At 46.4% G+C, this 16,531-nt stretch overlaps 1 pseudogene; it reads right to left on the bottom strand.

Annotated features, from left to right (window-relative positions):
* Positions 1-8,931: 8,931 nt before the first annotated feature.
* LOC146011643 (5S ribosomal RNA) lies at positions 8,932-9,050 on the bottom strand (annotated as a pseudogene).
* Between the last annotated feature and the right edge of the window lie 7,481 nt (positions 9,051-16,531).

A 16,531-nucleotide genomic window follows, 5' to 3' on the forward strand; every position in this document is an offset into this window, starting at 1 on the left:
AATAGCGACATATTAAAGATGTATGTGAAAATAGCGGCTAGTTCGCCAGCACAGCCCTTCAGGACCCTACCCGGAATTCCATCTGGGCCGGCAGCTTTCCTGGCATTTACCCCTAACAGACCTATTCTCACCTCATATTCCTCAAGGGTAAATATGGAATCATCTCCTGACAAGGGGAATTTACATGCAATTGACCTATTATCCCTATCGAATCTAGCATAAAATTGGCTTAGATCATCTACCAATGATGTCTCAGCCATATTGGACAGGGGACTACTCTCCTTATAATTAGTCAAAAAATGAATACCCTTCGACATACTTCTAGAATCGTGGTCATCCCTAAACTGTCGTTCAATTTTCTCAGAGTACTCCTTTTTGGCTTTACTAATTCCCTTCCTCAAGAGAATTCTAGCTTCCCGGTACACAACCAAATCCCCGCCTCTAAAAGCCTGATCCCTGCTCCGTAATAAAGAGCGCACTTCACCATTCATCCACGGCTTATCATTAGAAAATTGCTTAACATATTTCTGAACAGTGACATTACCAATGCACCACTTTATGTAAGACAGTACAGTAGAAGCCAGAGAGTCCACATCCACTAACGAGTCCTTAGTGGATTCCTGAATAAATAAATTCCAATCCGTACTGCCAAAACAGTCCTGTAGATCATCCACTGCTCCGTTCGGCCAGGTACAGACCAATTTTTTAACAGGTTTAACCCGTCTGACAACAGGCTTGTACTTTGGTGCGAAAAATAATGATACATGATCTGAAAGACCTAAGTGAGAACGCACCACTGTTTTGTAAGCATCTTTGATATTGCAATATAGTTGATCTAAAATATTCCCCCCACAAGTAGGAACAAAAACAGATTTGTACAGTTTGGGTAACACATTTTTTAAATTGGCTTTGTTAAAATCTCCCGCTATGAGAAAAAGACCATAAGGATGATTTGTTTGTTGCTTTGAGACAGCATTATGCAAAACCTCCAACGCAACCCTGGCGTCCACCTGGGGTGGGATGTAAACTGCCATTATAATGATAGCAGTGAACTCACGTGGCAGATAGAATGGCCGGCATTTTACTATTAAAAATTCCACCTCTGGAGAACAAAATTTTTCCAGGATGGAAGCATTGGTGCAGTATTTGTTGTTAACATAGATGCACAGGCCACCACCTCTGGTTTTGCCTGAACTAAGAGTTCTGTCAGCTCTGAACAATGTTCTATCTGGCAAAAGAACCCCACTGTCAGGTATACTTGAATTCAACCAGGTCTCAGAAAAGATGGCCACAGAGCAGGAATTTAAAAAGTTACAACTGGCCATACTGAGCAGCAGCTCATCCATTTTATTGGCTAGAGAGCGGACATTGGCAAGGAATATGCTGGGCAAAGGGGGCCTGAATGGAGCGATCTTTAAGCCATCCAGCACCCCTGCCCTCTTACCCCGCTTCTGCTTCCTCTCTCTGCGGGGAACCCGCTTGTACTGCTGCTGCTTGTGACACCTGGCCTCCCCGGGCTCAGCGTTGCTCTCTCCGTTATGCTGCTGCTGCAGCCTGCGTCTCCCGGCTCCCTCCGGCTCAGCACTTTCCTTGCTGCCCGGCAACAGGCTCCAAGCTCTGCTGCCGCTGATGATGTCACTCGGCGCACTCGCTGGGCAGCCTCCCAGCATGCAACTGCGCGTCCCGGTCCCGGAACTTGCGTATCCGCCTCCACTGCCCGGGTGAGGATGCCAAACACCGGCTCTCCTGAAAGCCAGGAGCTCAAGCCGACTGTACCTCACCCGACCTGCCGCTTCCACGACCAGCATTGCGGCGATGGTAAGCACAAGCACCAGCCTCCCGTTAGTTCTCCCAGCCTTCTGTGTACCAAGAGCCGCAGCACCGAAGCGCGCCGCCATCTTGCCTGTAAGCAAAAGCATTAGGACATTAGGAGTAGCCATTTTACTGTCCCGTAACCTACACCCAACTGAGATCTCCCACCATGATTTAATTGAAGGGCGATGTCAAGTGCTTAAATTTACACTTTTTTCCCAAAAATATACACTCGTTAACGTTTACTTCCCCAACACCCGCCAGCGGCAATTCTTCGGTAAAGTTTTGCGACTCATAGAGCCATTGAGAGAAGGGTGCCTGATACTTGGAGGAGACTTTAATTGGTCGCTAGATCCACTATTAGACTGTAACCCTCCCCCTAACTCTCTGCGTGCACGAGACCACCGCAAGGTCAAACAGCTTCTCCATGAACACCAGTTGCTGGATGTGTGGAGAATACAACATCCGTCAGATAAAGATTACACATACTATTCACACGCACACTCAGTCTACTCCCGAATAGACTACTTCTTAGTAGATCACCAGTTCCTACATCACTTTATTAGCAGCGACGTGGGACAGATCACATGGTCTGACCATTCCCCTGTCCACACTAAACTTCGGATCCCCCTCGCGCCCCCGCGGGCGTGGTCCTGGCGCTTTAATGAGCTTATGCTTGCGGACGTGAGGGCGAGGGTGGAGTTGGAGTCTGCTATCACAGATTATATCTTGAACAACGACAACGAACTGGCGTCCCCAACTTCTGTTTGGGAGGCGCACAAATGCGTGGTCAGGGGGAAGTGCATACAGCTAGGGACCCTGATAAAAAAAGAAAGAGAGGCTAAGAGGACCGAATTGCTGGGACGGATAAAGGCCCTGGAGCTTTCCCATAAGACTTCCCTCTCACCGGATATACTAAAAGAATTGACTGAGGCCAGATCATCACTTAACCAGTTGCTTAGGGATAAAACCAAGCTAGAGCTTCGTAAGTGTAGACACAAGTTTTATCTATGGGGTAACAAACCTGGTTCAATGCTAGCGAGGGCGCTTAGGGCCCAAAGATCGCAAACATATGTCCAAAACATAACAGATCACTCCGGTAAGAAGGTCTACACTTTCTTGCAGATCTCTAAGGCCTTTGAGGACTATTACACCCGTTTATATAATTTGAGGGGAGACCTGTCCCAGATAGAGGAACTCAACCTTAGACAAGACATTGACAGTTACTTAGCATCAGTCCATTTCCCACGCCTCTCTGAGGCAGATGTGCAGTGGCTTGACCAACCTTTTACCATAGAAGAACTCGAACAGGCCCTTAAAAACACCCCATCAGGGAAGAGCCCTGGCCCGGATGGGTTTACAATAAGCTACTATAAGTCCTTCCGCTCGACTTTAATGCCTCTTTTCCTAAAAGCTTGTAATTCTATCTCCGAAGACACTATTTTTTCGCCCCAGAGTCTAGAAGCCCACATCTCGATAATCCACAAAGAGGGAAAAGACCCTGCCCAATGCGCTAGCTATAGGCCAATCTCACTTTTAAATACAGACCTAAAACTCTACGCCAAACTTATTGCGCAGCGACTGGGATCCCTCCTCCCTGGATTGGTCCATGGAGATCAAGTAGGCTTCGTAGCGGGGAGGGAAGCCAAAGACAACACGACTAAAGCAGTAGATCTAATACACTTTGCGAGGTCTCAGAAGGCACATGTGGTCTTTCTGTCGACGGACGCAGAAAAGGCTTTCGACAGAATAGACTGGTCTTTTATGAAAGCCGTACTTAGACACATAGGAATAGGCCCAAACTGCTACCATCGTATTTTGACATTATATAGTTCCCCCTCTGCCCGGGTGAGAGTTAATGAAGCGTTCTCAGATTCCTTCAAGATTAGAAACGGAACACGACAGGGCTGCCCCCTCTCGCCTTTGATCTTCGTTCTGTGTATGGAGGCGCTGGCACGTGCGATTCGACTGAACGGAGATATCAAGGGCGTAAGAGTTGGTAGGACAGAGCATAAGCTGGCACTCTATGCCGATGACCTCCTGGCATCAATGTCAGACCCAATCACCTCAATGCCCTCCCTGATGTTAGAATTTGAGAGATTTGCGCGCGTATCGAATTTTAAATTAATTACTCTAAATCTGTAGCCCTGAACATCTCTGCTCCAGACAATGCAGTTGAGGGGATTAAAAAGGCATTCGCGTTCCACTGGCAGGATGACCATATCAAATATCTGGGCATCCGGCTATCTAAGAATAACGCCAACCTTTTTCAACTCAACTTCCTCCCACTACTGACTAATATAAAAGCGGAGTTTGCAAAGTGGACACCCCTCAGACTGTCTTGGCTGGGCAGAGTAAACACGGTTAAAATTAATATTCTCCCTAAAGTATTGTACTTATTGCAGGCTCTGCCGATCGCAGTCCCACCTTCCTTCTTTAGAGAATTGCAAGGCACAGTCGGAAAATTTATATGGGGTAATCGAAGGCCGCGAATTTCTCAAAGAATCCTTATACAAAGCCGGGATAAAGGGGGTCTCCAGCTTCCCCATTTTCTTAGCTATTACCACTCTGTACACCTTTCTAGGATTGTGGAGATGTCGAGGCCCCTACAACATAAACAATGGCCCGCCATTGAGGGACATGCAGTGGGTATATCCCCGAGGGCCGCTCCCTGGCTTAGGAAGATACCCACAACACGACACCCAACCCTGACCCCTACACTACAATGCTGGCGTAGCTATAGGAACCTCTCCTTTTTTAAATCAGGTACATCACTTCTTACCCCCTTGATAAACAACCCAGAGTTTCCTCCAGGAGAAATCCTTCAGACACTTCCCATACGTAATTCATTGAATGTCTCCTACCTAGGACAGATAGTAGATAAAACGGGACTGAGATCCTTCTCGGGCCTGCGATCGGAGGCTGGTCTCCCGGCAAACCTGTTCTGGCTTTATCTCCAGATTCGACATTATGTTTCCTCCCTCCCCGCCAGGATCCAGGGATGGGACCCTACTCCTTTTGAATCTTTGATCCTCTCACAAGAGCCCCCGAGGCACTTAATATCTAAACTATATCAGATATGCCTGAGTAACCGGGCAGATGACATGCCAGCATACTCGGTAGCTTGGAATAGAGAGTTGAATGGGGCCTTGTCGGGAGACCAGTGGTCCAAAATTTTTAAATATATTTTTGCCTCCTCATCCTCAATACAGACGCTAGAAACCCAATATAAGATTGTCTCGCGTTGGTACAGATGTCCGCAGACACTGCACCAAATGCATAGGGCATTACCCAACCTCTGCTGGCGGTGCAGTCAATCCCAGGGCTCACATATACACATTTGGTGGTCCTGTCCATATATCCAAACGTACTGGCGCCAGATTCACAGTCTGACAGAAAAAATAACTGGTACTTCTTTACCTTTTTGTCCGGAGCTCTGGTTGTTTAACCTCATAGACCTACCAATATCCACGTTCAAAAAGTCACTGATTAGACATCTACTGAATGCAGCAAGGGCGGTCATTCCGTGCTACTGGAGGTCCCCAGACACCCCCCACCCCCGCTGGCTCTGCAGAGTTGATCTATATATGGCCATGGAGGATCTGACACCCTTTGCCTGGAACCTTATCACCTCAAGGATTCCCACCTGCACCAAGGATTGCCCCACCTGCTAAAATTTCTGATCCAAAGCCCACCAGTCTGAGAGTCCCAAGCCAAGATTCCTTGTTTGGATACCTGACCATTTCCATCAGCGGGACTCCCGATGAGGCTAATTTCCACTCTTGCCATCGGTTGTAGTCCAAAAAACATCTTCGCTTCAGGATAACATCAAGTGGCCGTAAAGGACTCCTTCCAATTCCTCCGGATCAGAGCAGGTTACATTACCATCCATCATTGGTGATTATAATACTGGGTCCATTCTTTATACATATTTGTCAATCATTTTTGCACCATCTGGTTCATTTTAATGTCTTTTATTATTGTTTTTATTGTGTGAATAAATTTGTTACATTGTAATATCAGCGCTGCTTCACTTTTTATTTAAACTACTTTTTCTGTCTGGGAGCTGACTACTCCCTTAAGCAGCTGCTGTATTTGATTAAACCACCCCTGGTAAGCGCTCCACACCAACCTCGGTTGGCCCCCCCCTTTTTCCAGGATCTGACCTCCTTCCTGAGAGATAATGCACAGACCTTCGCCACCACATGGATGAGCTGGCTTACCTTCAAAGAATCCCCAGAGTACTCCAATATAATTTCAACAAAGCAAGCCTCGGCCCCAATGTGAACCCGAGACGGACCCCACACACCCACCCCAATTCCCTCACACTGTCCCCCTCTCTCATCTTTACTCTGTCCCTTTCACTTTATAAATATTCTATTCTTTCTTTGTTCATTGTATGTTATAATATTTACTCAGTCTTCAGTGGTCTGGTTGGCCATAAAGTCTTTGCTCGGAATGATCTATAGTACAGCATGTTGGAAATGTAAACGATTGTGCACTATAATTGAATTCCACATAGGAACATCTTGCTGTTCCACACTGTACCCGACTGGAAATTTCTGTTACATGCTGAAGACTGTTTGTATGACCCTTTGTCTTTTCTTAATAAAAATTGATTGCGTAAAAAAACAAAAAACAACTGGATAGTATTACAGCATCCTTTATATGGGGAGGGAAGAGAGCAAGAATCAGTATTGGTTCATTGACAAGGGTCAAAGAAAGGGGCAAGCTAGGTCTCCACATTTCCGATTATACTATGCGGCGTCCCAATTAAAGGCGATCAGGGGATGGGTAAAAGAGGATGTGGATGCATCTACAATTTATATAATTAGGGAAAATAGAGATAGGCTCACTCCAAGGCAAACTTTATTGATAGGTGGGCGAATAAAATAGGAGGATCCCGGTTGTCAATCAAGCAATTAACGTATGAGAATTTGCTGATAAATTAATGGGAAACAGCTGTTTGGATATAAATTTCTATAAATGGCTATAAAATTTCAACAGGTACAGCTCTGTATCCTACATAGGGTCTATGTAACCCCAGCTACACTTAGGAAGTATGATAAGAACAAAATGATTTATGCCCAAAATGCAGTATACAGCAGGGTACATGTATGCATAGGATTTGGCAGTGTCACAGGGGAAGGAGATTTTGGGAGAAAGTCCAAAATATAATGGTCAAGTGGAACTACCGGTAGAATATCTGGATGTAACTATGTATTTTGGGCATAAACCCACAGGCAAGGATACCGAGATTTATGTCTTACCTGTTAAATCTCTTTCTTCGAGGACGTCAGGGGCCACGACCATTCCAGCACCAGAAAGGATAAAACTTCTGGACTGCCCAGAGACAGCCCTGGCTCCTCCCTCCTCTACCCCACCTCCTAGGCTAGCTTACTTTCAGTTTTTCCCAAAGCCAGGCAGGAGACAAGATAGAAGGAAGAGAAACCCATACAGTAACACATTCAACAAATATATGTGTGTGTGGCTGCTCAACAGAGGAACCATAACTGTGACATGTATAAGTACCTCAACAAAGGAACTTTTAACTAAGTTCACTCACGGAGGAACTATGAACTTCAATACCATGAAGCAGGCGCGGCAGGGAGGGATCCCTGTGGCCCCTGACGTCCTCGAAGAAAGAGATTTAACAGGTAAGACATAAATCTCGGTTTCTTCTGCGGCAGACGTCAGGGGCCCCAGGGATAACAATGGGATGTCCTAAAGCAGCCACCTAAGGGTGGGGACGCGCCTTTGCCGCGGCCAGTATATTCTGGCCGAATGCCGAGTTCTGGGAGGCAAACGTAACAAACGCAAAAAAGCGTAAAAAAATCGTTGGCAGACGACCAAGTTGCCGCCTTGCCAAGTTGCTCTGCAGTTGCACCACCTGTAAAAGCCCGAAACACACCCACAGATGTAGTGGAATGAGCCCGTACCCCTGCAAGAACGGGGAGTGAGGTGAACAAGGAATCCTGCTTGATAAACGACCGCAGATATCGGCTGGCCATAGTCTGCATGGTAGCAGACCAGCCCCTCTTAGGAATTCTCTAGTGGATAAAGAGAGAGTCAGATGGCCAAAGTATTCCAGCGTGATGAACATAGACGTGCAAAGCACAGACCATCTCCAGTTGATTGCTGCCTAGAAGAGACCGCCGGCCTACGAAGAGCAGGGATCACTATCTCCTGGATGACCTGAAATTCAGGAACCACCTTGTGAGGTGTAAAGTTTCAAAGAATCCGTTCTATGAGAATGAAAGACCATGAAGGGCGATTGACCTGACAGAGCCTGCCGGGCAGACACCCAGCAGCAGCGGTCACAGGAAAACCGTTGTTTAAGTTAGCCTGTAAAGAGCCCTAAAGGGCCTAAAGAATCAAAGAAAGATCCTATCAAACCACCATGTTTGTAACAACCAGAGGTTGGATCTGCAGGACCCGCTGCCAGAGAAAGCGGAGATCATACCACAAAGCTCATAGCCTGTGGAATACAAAGGAGAGAGCCGAGCCCTGTCCCTTTAAAGAAAACAGGCGGAGGCCAGCCCCCACTACTTCTACCGAAAGGACAAAACCCTAGACAAACGGTAAGTTCTGTGAGACGTCATGAAGAATAATAATCGCGCCAGGTGCGATAAGCACCAGCCAAAGAAGGCTGATGGGCCCTGATCATAGGTGATATGACCTTGAATTCAATCCCGTGGCTCTTAATAAGGTTGTCTTAACAGCCCTGTGAGCGGTTCTGGCCCCAGAGGCAGACAGATGAGAGATACCCCTGACAGGGTTCACAGTTCCGAGAACCAGATTCTCTTGGATTAAGGTACCCCCACCTCTACTTTTAATGTACAAATTACTTTGAGGAGCAAAAAATGGGGAAAAGCCGAACGAATTGCCAGTGGACTGACATAACAGAGCGTGGACTCTGTAACCTACAGTGTCTCGAGACCTGGACCCATACAGGGTAACCTGGTAAATTTGACGCAAAGCCATCAATCCACCATTGGTCCACCCCAATGGCCTACCAACCCCAGGAACACCTCCGAAGGAAGGGTCCATCTGCCGGTATAGTTTTGCCATCAAGGCCGGGATCTTGCGCTGCACCCATTGGAAGAAGCGGGAGGCCTAAGCCTACAGCGCCTGGTATTCCCAGACGGTCTCCCATGCAAGTACTAACCAGACCTGACCCTGTTTAGCTTCCAAGATCAAACGAGATCAGGCGTGTTCAGGGTGGTGTGGCTCATAGCCGGCCCATTCAGAGTGTCACCCTAGTGACTGATAAAAAACACCCTTTTTGCACCACCCGACTGGACCTGCACAGGGTGACCTTGAAACCAAGGTTCTGCCTGGCAGAAAACCCACGGGACTGTTACCTTAAGATGTACTGTTGCGTGTATAAAACACGGATTTATCAGTTTAGGTTATAATGTATGTGTATGTAGATACATTAGAAAACAAACAAACAGGAAACTATATCGAACCGCTGTTTGAATGTAAGAAGCGAGAATGCTGACCTAGCACCGCTATATATATATATCCACATATATATATAGGCCAATCATATCTTCCATGGGTTCATTAAGTCAGCCGGTGTCTCAATTCATAGACTATTTCTTGCAGCCGGTAGTGCAAGCAAGTCCGTATTTTCTTAGAGACACGACTGACTTTCTGAATAAGCTCAAGTCGTTTGGCCAGCCAGCCAAGGATTGTATACTGGTGACCCTTGATGTCACCAGTTTATACACCAATATTACTCACGAGGAGGGCATCGGAGCAGTTCGGGATATCCTCAGTGCCAGTCCGTTTTACAAAGGTCCACCCATTGAATTTTTGATTTTGTTGATTGATTTGGTTTTGAACAAGAATTATTTTTTGTTCAATAATTCATTTTTTTTGCAGCGTCGTGGAACGGCGATGGGGTCCAACATGGCCCCATCGTACGCCAATCTCTTTATGTATCAGTTCGAAACACAACACATTTTATCTAATTTGAAATTTTCCAAGTTTGTAAATTGTTATGTGAGATACATAGATGATTTGTTTTTTGTTTGGACTGGCACTGGGGATATGCTCGATGAGTTTGTAGATTTTTTGAATTGTATCCCTGGCAAGATTAGGTTTACGTGCAACCGCAACAGTAGTTGCATCCAATACCTGGATGTATCCATCTCTATATCCAATGGTGCTTTTGTTACATCTTTATATAAGAAGCCGACGGACAAAAACACTATGCTATTGGCGACCAGTTTTCACCCCCAGCCCCTCAAACGAGGGTTGCCCTATTCGCAGCTTGTACGTGCTGTACGTATTACGTCACAAACAGATGATTTATATAAAGCCTTGGATGTTATGTGTCAAGGTTTTATTGACCGATTGTATGATCCTAAAGAGGTACATGATGCCAAAGAAAAATGCTTGAAGCTAAATAGAGATGAGTTGCTGCTTCCTAAACAAAAAGAAGTGGGTGAGGAGAGGCTTTATTTTGCCAGTACATATTCCGTGGCCTCAAAGTCCATCAAGGAGTCAATTATGAGGCACTGGCATATACTCCAAACAGACCCAATTTTGGGTTCTACTTGCAGTTCTCCACCACTCTTTTGCTACAAACGTAGCCAAAATTTAAAGCAGAAGCTGACTTACTCAGATGTTAGCCCAAAGGTTAACCACCATACGCACTGGCTTACAAGATCTAATGGCTCATTTAAATGTTCGGGCTGCGTCAATTGCCGCCATATAATCAGGTCTGATACATTTACACACCCAGCAACAGGCAAAGAATATCCTGTGAAATTCCGCATGGACTGCGAATCCAAGTATGTTGTATACCTTATTAAGTGTCCCTGCAACAAGATCTACATAGGGAAAACGATACGCATGCTGAAAGAACGCATTGGCATGCATCGATCGTCAATCAACAAAGCATACAAAGTCATTGAGTCCACCACTCCGCCTGTGGCGAGGCATTTTATACAAGCTGGACATTCCATCAAAGACTTTGCATTCATGCCCATCGATCAGGTGCCTCCCATGCGACGAGGAGGTGATAGGCATAGGACTTTGCTACAAAAAGAAAATTATTGGATATATGAACTGGGTGCTATGCAACCTATGGGACTGAATGAGGAGTTCACCATGGCCCCATTCATCTAATAATCTTAATCTGCCAGGTTCTATACTCTTTAGGGAGGTTTGCACTCATTTTTTCAATTTTTCTATTAAAAAAAAAATTTTTATTGATTTTTCCATCATATTTTTTATTTTCCATTTTTGTACTGCTCCGATGCTTAGATATAATTATGTCTGCATATATATGTTGCATTTTGACTGCTCCTGCATCTAGGATGTGATATTGGCAGCCTGTATATGAATATATGCATGTGGCTGCGCATGAGCTGCTGGTGTGATATATTACTTCAGCACACTACTGCTGTCTTCTTTTTCCTGTTGATAATCGTAACTGTATGTTTATGCACCATTGGCATACATTATAATGGTGTGTCTTAAGCGCTTAATGATGGAATTCTGATGTTTATTACTTGCAGCCAGGATATCGGGTTACCATGGTAACATATACGCTGCTGCAATGCTGACTTCCGGGACGTAGGAACTCTGTGCTAGTCCCCGCCGCACAGCACTACTGATGTTGGTTCCGTTTGCCGTGATGTACTTCCGGCTTATCGGCGCCATGCTGTGAGTATGTGCTGGCGTGAGACGGAGCGCGGGACCTGTGACCGGACGTTAGATCTGATTGCTGACAGGTGAGTTTACGTGGTAGACTCAATATAAGGCATTTCCTATTGCTTTGTAATTGATACCCCTCTTGACAAAGGTGCTGGGAGCACCGAAACGGGCCGTCGAGGACGACGTGCGATAAGTATCGCCTGCTGGGTGTTGTTTTTGTACATGCTCAACATGTTGCACTATTGATGCTTTTTGATCAGGAAATGTCCTGTATGGACAATAAATTGCATTCTTCATTTAAAAAGACTGGTGCTGGTTTTCTCTGCCTAACTAACAGAGATGTGCTGAATATGCTAATTTGACCGGGCACAGTTGGCTGTTTATGCTGGGGAGTGTTGTGCGTTCAGTTCTACATTGCACATATATATATATATATATATATTGTGTATGTACATGTATATATATATACACACACACACACACATGTACATACACAAATGCCTACAAGCATAAACATATGCATTCATGTACCCCTATACAATAGGTCGTACAGATAAGAGGCAACATATTGGTATATAGCATATGGTGGCGCTGAAATGAACAAGGCCGTCAACATTGGCAACCAGTAAAACTTCTACCAAAGTGAGATTGGGTCCCTGACGGGATGCGTAGTCAAGGCCATATTAGCTTTTAATTATAAAAGCTGCAGCCAGTGTTACTCCGCTAACATAACTTAAAGGAGAACCATAAGAAATGACAAACCGAATTGTTTGTGGGAGAAAACGGGAGTACCTGGAGTAATCCCACGCAATTACGGGGAGAATATACATAAACTCCACACAGTTAGGGTAATGGCGTTGTTTGAATGGAACCCATGTTATCTACAACAGCTGGTGTTCCCATGTGATCTCAAACGAGATTGGGCATATCCAGTGTGGTATGAATATAGATTGACATCAGTGCCGTGAGGTAGTAATGTTAACCATTACACAGTTCGTACTGCACCTCAACAGCTGCATCTCCAAAAAATGCTACCCCGCTGGGGTGCAAGACTACTAGAGGCCTGGAGGAATACTAAGTCAAATTATCTCAAATGTGCGATCTGCATGTTACACATGCATGTGATCCGAATGTAAATCCGACTACATAGTCAGATCCCACACTGGATTGTATTGTGCGTACACACCACAACAGCTCTATATGTGACAGTGCAATGTTCCAACTTCCAATGACCAGGAATACCGAAGGTTATCCTGTGGAGAAATTACACTTCAGAGTCCACCGTTTGCCATAGTGCCCTGCCAGAGCATGAAATAACCCCTGGTATTGTGGGGACTGAATCCTTATAGCCGTATATTTGTAAAACAGGCCTGGATGTGCCGACAGGGTTTCAAAGCTAGCAGAGGTGTCTTACACAAAGGGGGAAATTTACCAATATGAAAAACCTAGTTTTTCGTATTGGTATTTTCCCTACGGTTGCATACGACTGTTTAAGTCGTATGCAAACTCGTGTTCCGGAGGATCAGTTACAAAGCAGTCATATACGACTGCTTTGTAACCCTCCGATGGTGTAATGATTCGTATTAGCGGGCCCTTTAATGCCCAGCAGGCTGGGACTTGTGGTTCTCCAAGTCCCAGCTTGCTGGCACTTGTAGTGCCACAGTAAAAAACAATAGTTTATCTATTTTTTTTACACCATTTATCAGCTCGATGCCCACCGCCCAGGGGCATCGAGGACAGCACCAGGCTTCAGCCTGGTCAGGTAAGTCCTGGAGGGGGGGGACCCCTTCATTGGGGGGGGTCCCCACTCCCCCAGGGGCCCTGGCCAGGCTGACTGGTCGGTAGGGTTAATGCTTTGGCCGGGGGGACTTGCATAAAAAAGTCTCCCCCCGGCTGTGGCATTGCCCTGCCGGCTGGTTGTGCCTGGGGCTGGTTCTTAAAATACGGGGGACCCCTAGTCATTTTGTCCCCCGTATTTTGGGAACCAGCCCCGGACCTGGAGCCTGGGGCTGGTTGTTAAAAATCGGGGAGCCCCTATTTGTCGGGCTCCCTGATTTTTAATTACCGGCCCCGGCTCCTTCAGCCTGGTGCTGGTTTCGGCTGTGGGGGGGACCCCACGCCGTTTTTTTTTTTAATATTTAATTTTTTTTCTATTTTTTTACACTGCAGCCTGCACGGATCTGACTGATCCGTGCAGGCTAAAACGCAAATAGAACAGGAAAATGGTGTTCTATTTTCCTGTCGTATTTGCGTGGGTGTTTTACACCACTAAGCAGCCGTATTATCAGTACGGCTGCTTAGTACATCAGGAACCACCATTCTTTTGAATGGTGATTTCTGTCGTATCCTATCGATGGTGTAGGGCATTCGTATTTGTAACTACAAATACGAATGTTCCATCTTTAGGACTACGAATTGTTGTATTTTTGGGATTGTAAATCCCGAAAATACAAATTCGTAAAAAAAAGGTTTATTTCTCCCTACGAATACACCTTTTTTCTACGAATCCATTTTGGTAAATTTCCCCCAAAGTGTCTGGACCAGAACTGTAATGGCTGCACACACTGTTCTAATGACTTGCTTTGGAAAACTTTGCTAACTCATGAGTTAGTAACATACAAGTCATGCTATCTGCATTAGACATTGCTGCCCTTGCCTTCGATTAATGGAGTGACCTCTGTGTCACTCTGATAGCAGGGTATAAGACTTCCTGCTGTCCTCTGTATGACCTAGCTGGCAGCAAACTTTCCCCCCATAAACTGTAATCTGAGAACACAGTATCTTTCTGGAAGAAAGCAAGAAGGGGTTTTTATTTTGCCAGCCAGCAGATAAACATTGCACAATTATGCTGCTTTCAGACCGCATAACTGGCTTTGACCCTGTATTTGAAAACGTTTCCAAAAACGGGTCTGCCAGATAAAACCCCTTACACACCGCAGCTCTTAAACGGTATATTACCGTTTAAGTGCCGATTTTTTGACACTGGCAGACCCGTTTTTGGAAACTTTCCAAATACAGGGTCAAAGCCAGTGCAGCCTTCAGCCCTCCCCTCCGTGCAGCTCCCCCCCCCCCCCCCGCGCGCGCGTGTGTGTGTGTGTCGACGACCCCCCCGCGCGTGTCGACGACCCCCGTGCAGCCGGTACCTCCGTTGTGAATCCCGGCACTGCAGTTCTGTATGGTCGGAAGCACTTATGAAAAAAAGTGTCTTTCAGAAAATGGCTGCCCCATAGGAAAACCAGTTTAAAAAAACTGTCTTTCGTATGGGGGCAGCCATTTTCCAAAAGTCACTTTTCTTATAAGAAAAGTGACTTTTGGAAAATGGCTGCCCCCTATACGAAAGACAGTTTTTGTAAACTGGTTTTCCTATGGGGCAGTCATTAACTGAAATACATTTTTTTTCATAAGAGCTTCCGACCATACAGAACTGCAGTGCCGGGATCCACAACGGAGGTACCGGCTGCACGGGGGTAGGTCGACACGGGGGGGGGGGCGCGTCGACACGCGCGGGGGGGTTGTCGACACGCGCGGGGGGGGGGGGCGCGGGGCGGCTCCAGTGATTTGAATATTTAATGAGCATCATTAAATATTCACTGTGCTGAATTTAGGATCCAGCTCATTGGCTGGGTCCTAAATACCGTTTCAGAACCCAATTTTGAGCCTAAAATACCGGTTCTGAAACGGGTAGGACCCTGCATTTTAACCGGTTAGAAAAAACGGTATTTTCTAACCGGTTAAGTGGTCCTGCACCTTTCAGACCGCACAGATTACCGTTTTAAAACGGTAAAAAAACGGCAATATACCGTTTACAAAGTGCGGTCTGAAAGGGGCATTAGAGGCTTATTGCAGAAATCTAACGATCTCTATGTCACAGAGGAAAAATACATCAGGGAAGGCAACAGGGACATGCCTCAGATGACAGTGTAAATGGAATTATACACTTTCCACCTGCCAATATATCCACTACACACACACACAGGGAGAGTAGGTATAGGTAACCAGAGATAGAATCACTGGATAAGAGAGACAGTATAAGGAGATGAGCTGCCCAGGCCATCAACAACACCATGGTATATAACACAGGAGTGCCATGACCTAATTTACATACAGCCCAATACTGTCCCACTATGCTCTAAACCCCACTGTCTGATCACAGAACCTGGGGGAGCTACTGCATTCAATACGCAGTTAACCAGGACAAGCTTGAGCACAGCCCTGGCATTAGCAGTCAGGAGCCTCCAGCAGCGCGCAATGGCGGCAAGTTTTTTTATGTTAAAATGACCGCCAGAACCGCGTGATAGCTGGGAAAGTGCCATGGTCTCTGGGAGCAAACCCTGCGGTAAGCTCCCCTCCTGACCAGCTCCGTCCTTACAATGGCGTCAGGCTATACTCATATGCCCAGGCTGGCCGGTGGTACTTGGGCCAGCCTTGCAATGTGTGCAGGACACCAATATAGGAGTCCCTGTGTCACTAACACTGTCCTCTAAGATTGTACAAGAGGCAGCTAAACTGGTACAGCTAACACCTATACTTCTGACATGCAGTGATGGTGTTAACACAGTTATGAGACATAGCACAATGCAAATAATAAAAGTGGCACTGAGCACCGCAAAGCACAAAGGCCGGCAGGAGCATAAAGTACTGTACCCTGTGCTCCAGTAGGAGAGGTACAGGGGAGATTTGCCCAAATGGCCTGGCTGTGAAGAGATGGAACTCCAGACTGGCAGAGAGCTCTCTGTGTCCTTCTTACACTTGCAGCAGGCAGGCAGGAAGAGATCAGGGCTGGAAACCACGTGGGTACATCCTAGCTCCTGTCTCTGGGAGAGGGGCTGTGTGAGGAGAGGCTCCCTCCCCCTACTAGCAAATGGCCGCCGGGATTTTATGACTCATGTGGCGCCGGTAAAATGGCGGGGATCCGGCGCTTGCCGGGCGGCCCCGCATACCGACGCCACTGCCCACACTCAAAGTCTCCCTGGTGGTCCAGAGTGCACAACACTACGAGAGGCGGCGGTTCTGTGGCTTGCTAGTGCAGCCCGGTGATCCCCCTCGC

This window comes from Crinia signifera, chromosome 6 (genome assembly GCF_055691185.1).
Source record: "Crinia signifera chromosome 6, ASM5569118v1, whole genome shotgun sequence".
In the NCBI taxonomy this organism is placed as follows: domain Eukaryota; kingdom Metazoa; phylum Chordata; class Amphibia; order Anura; family Myobatrachidae; genus Crinia; species Crinia signifera.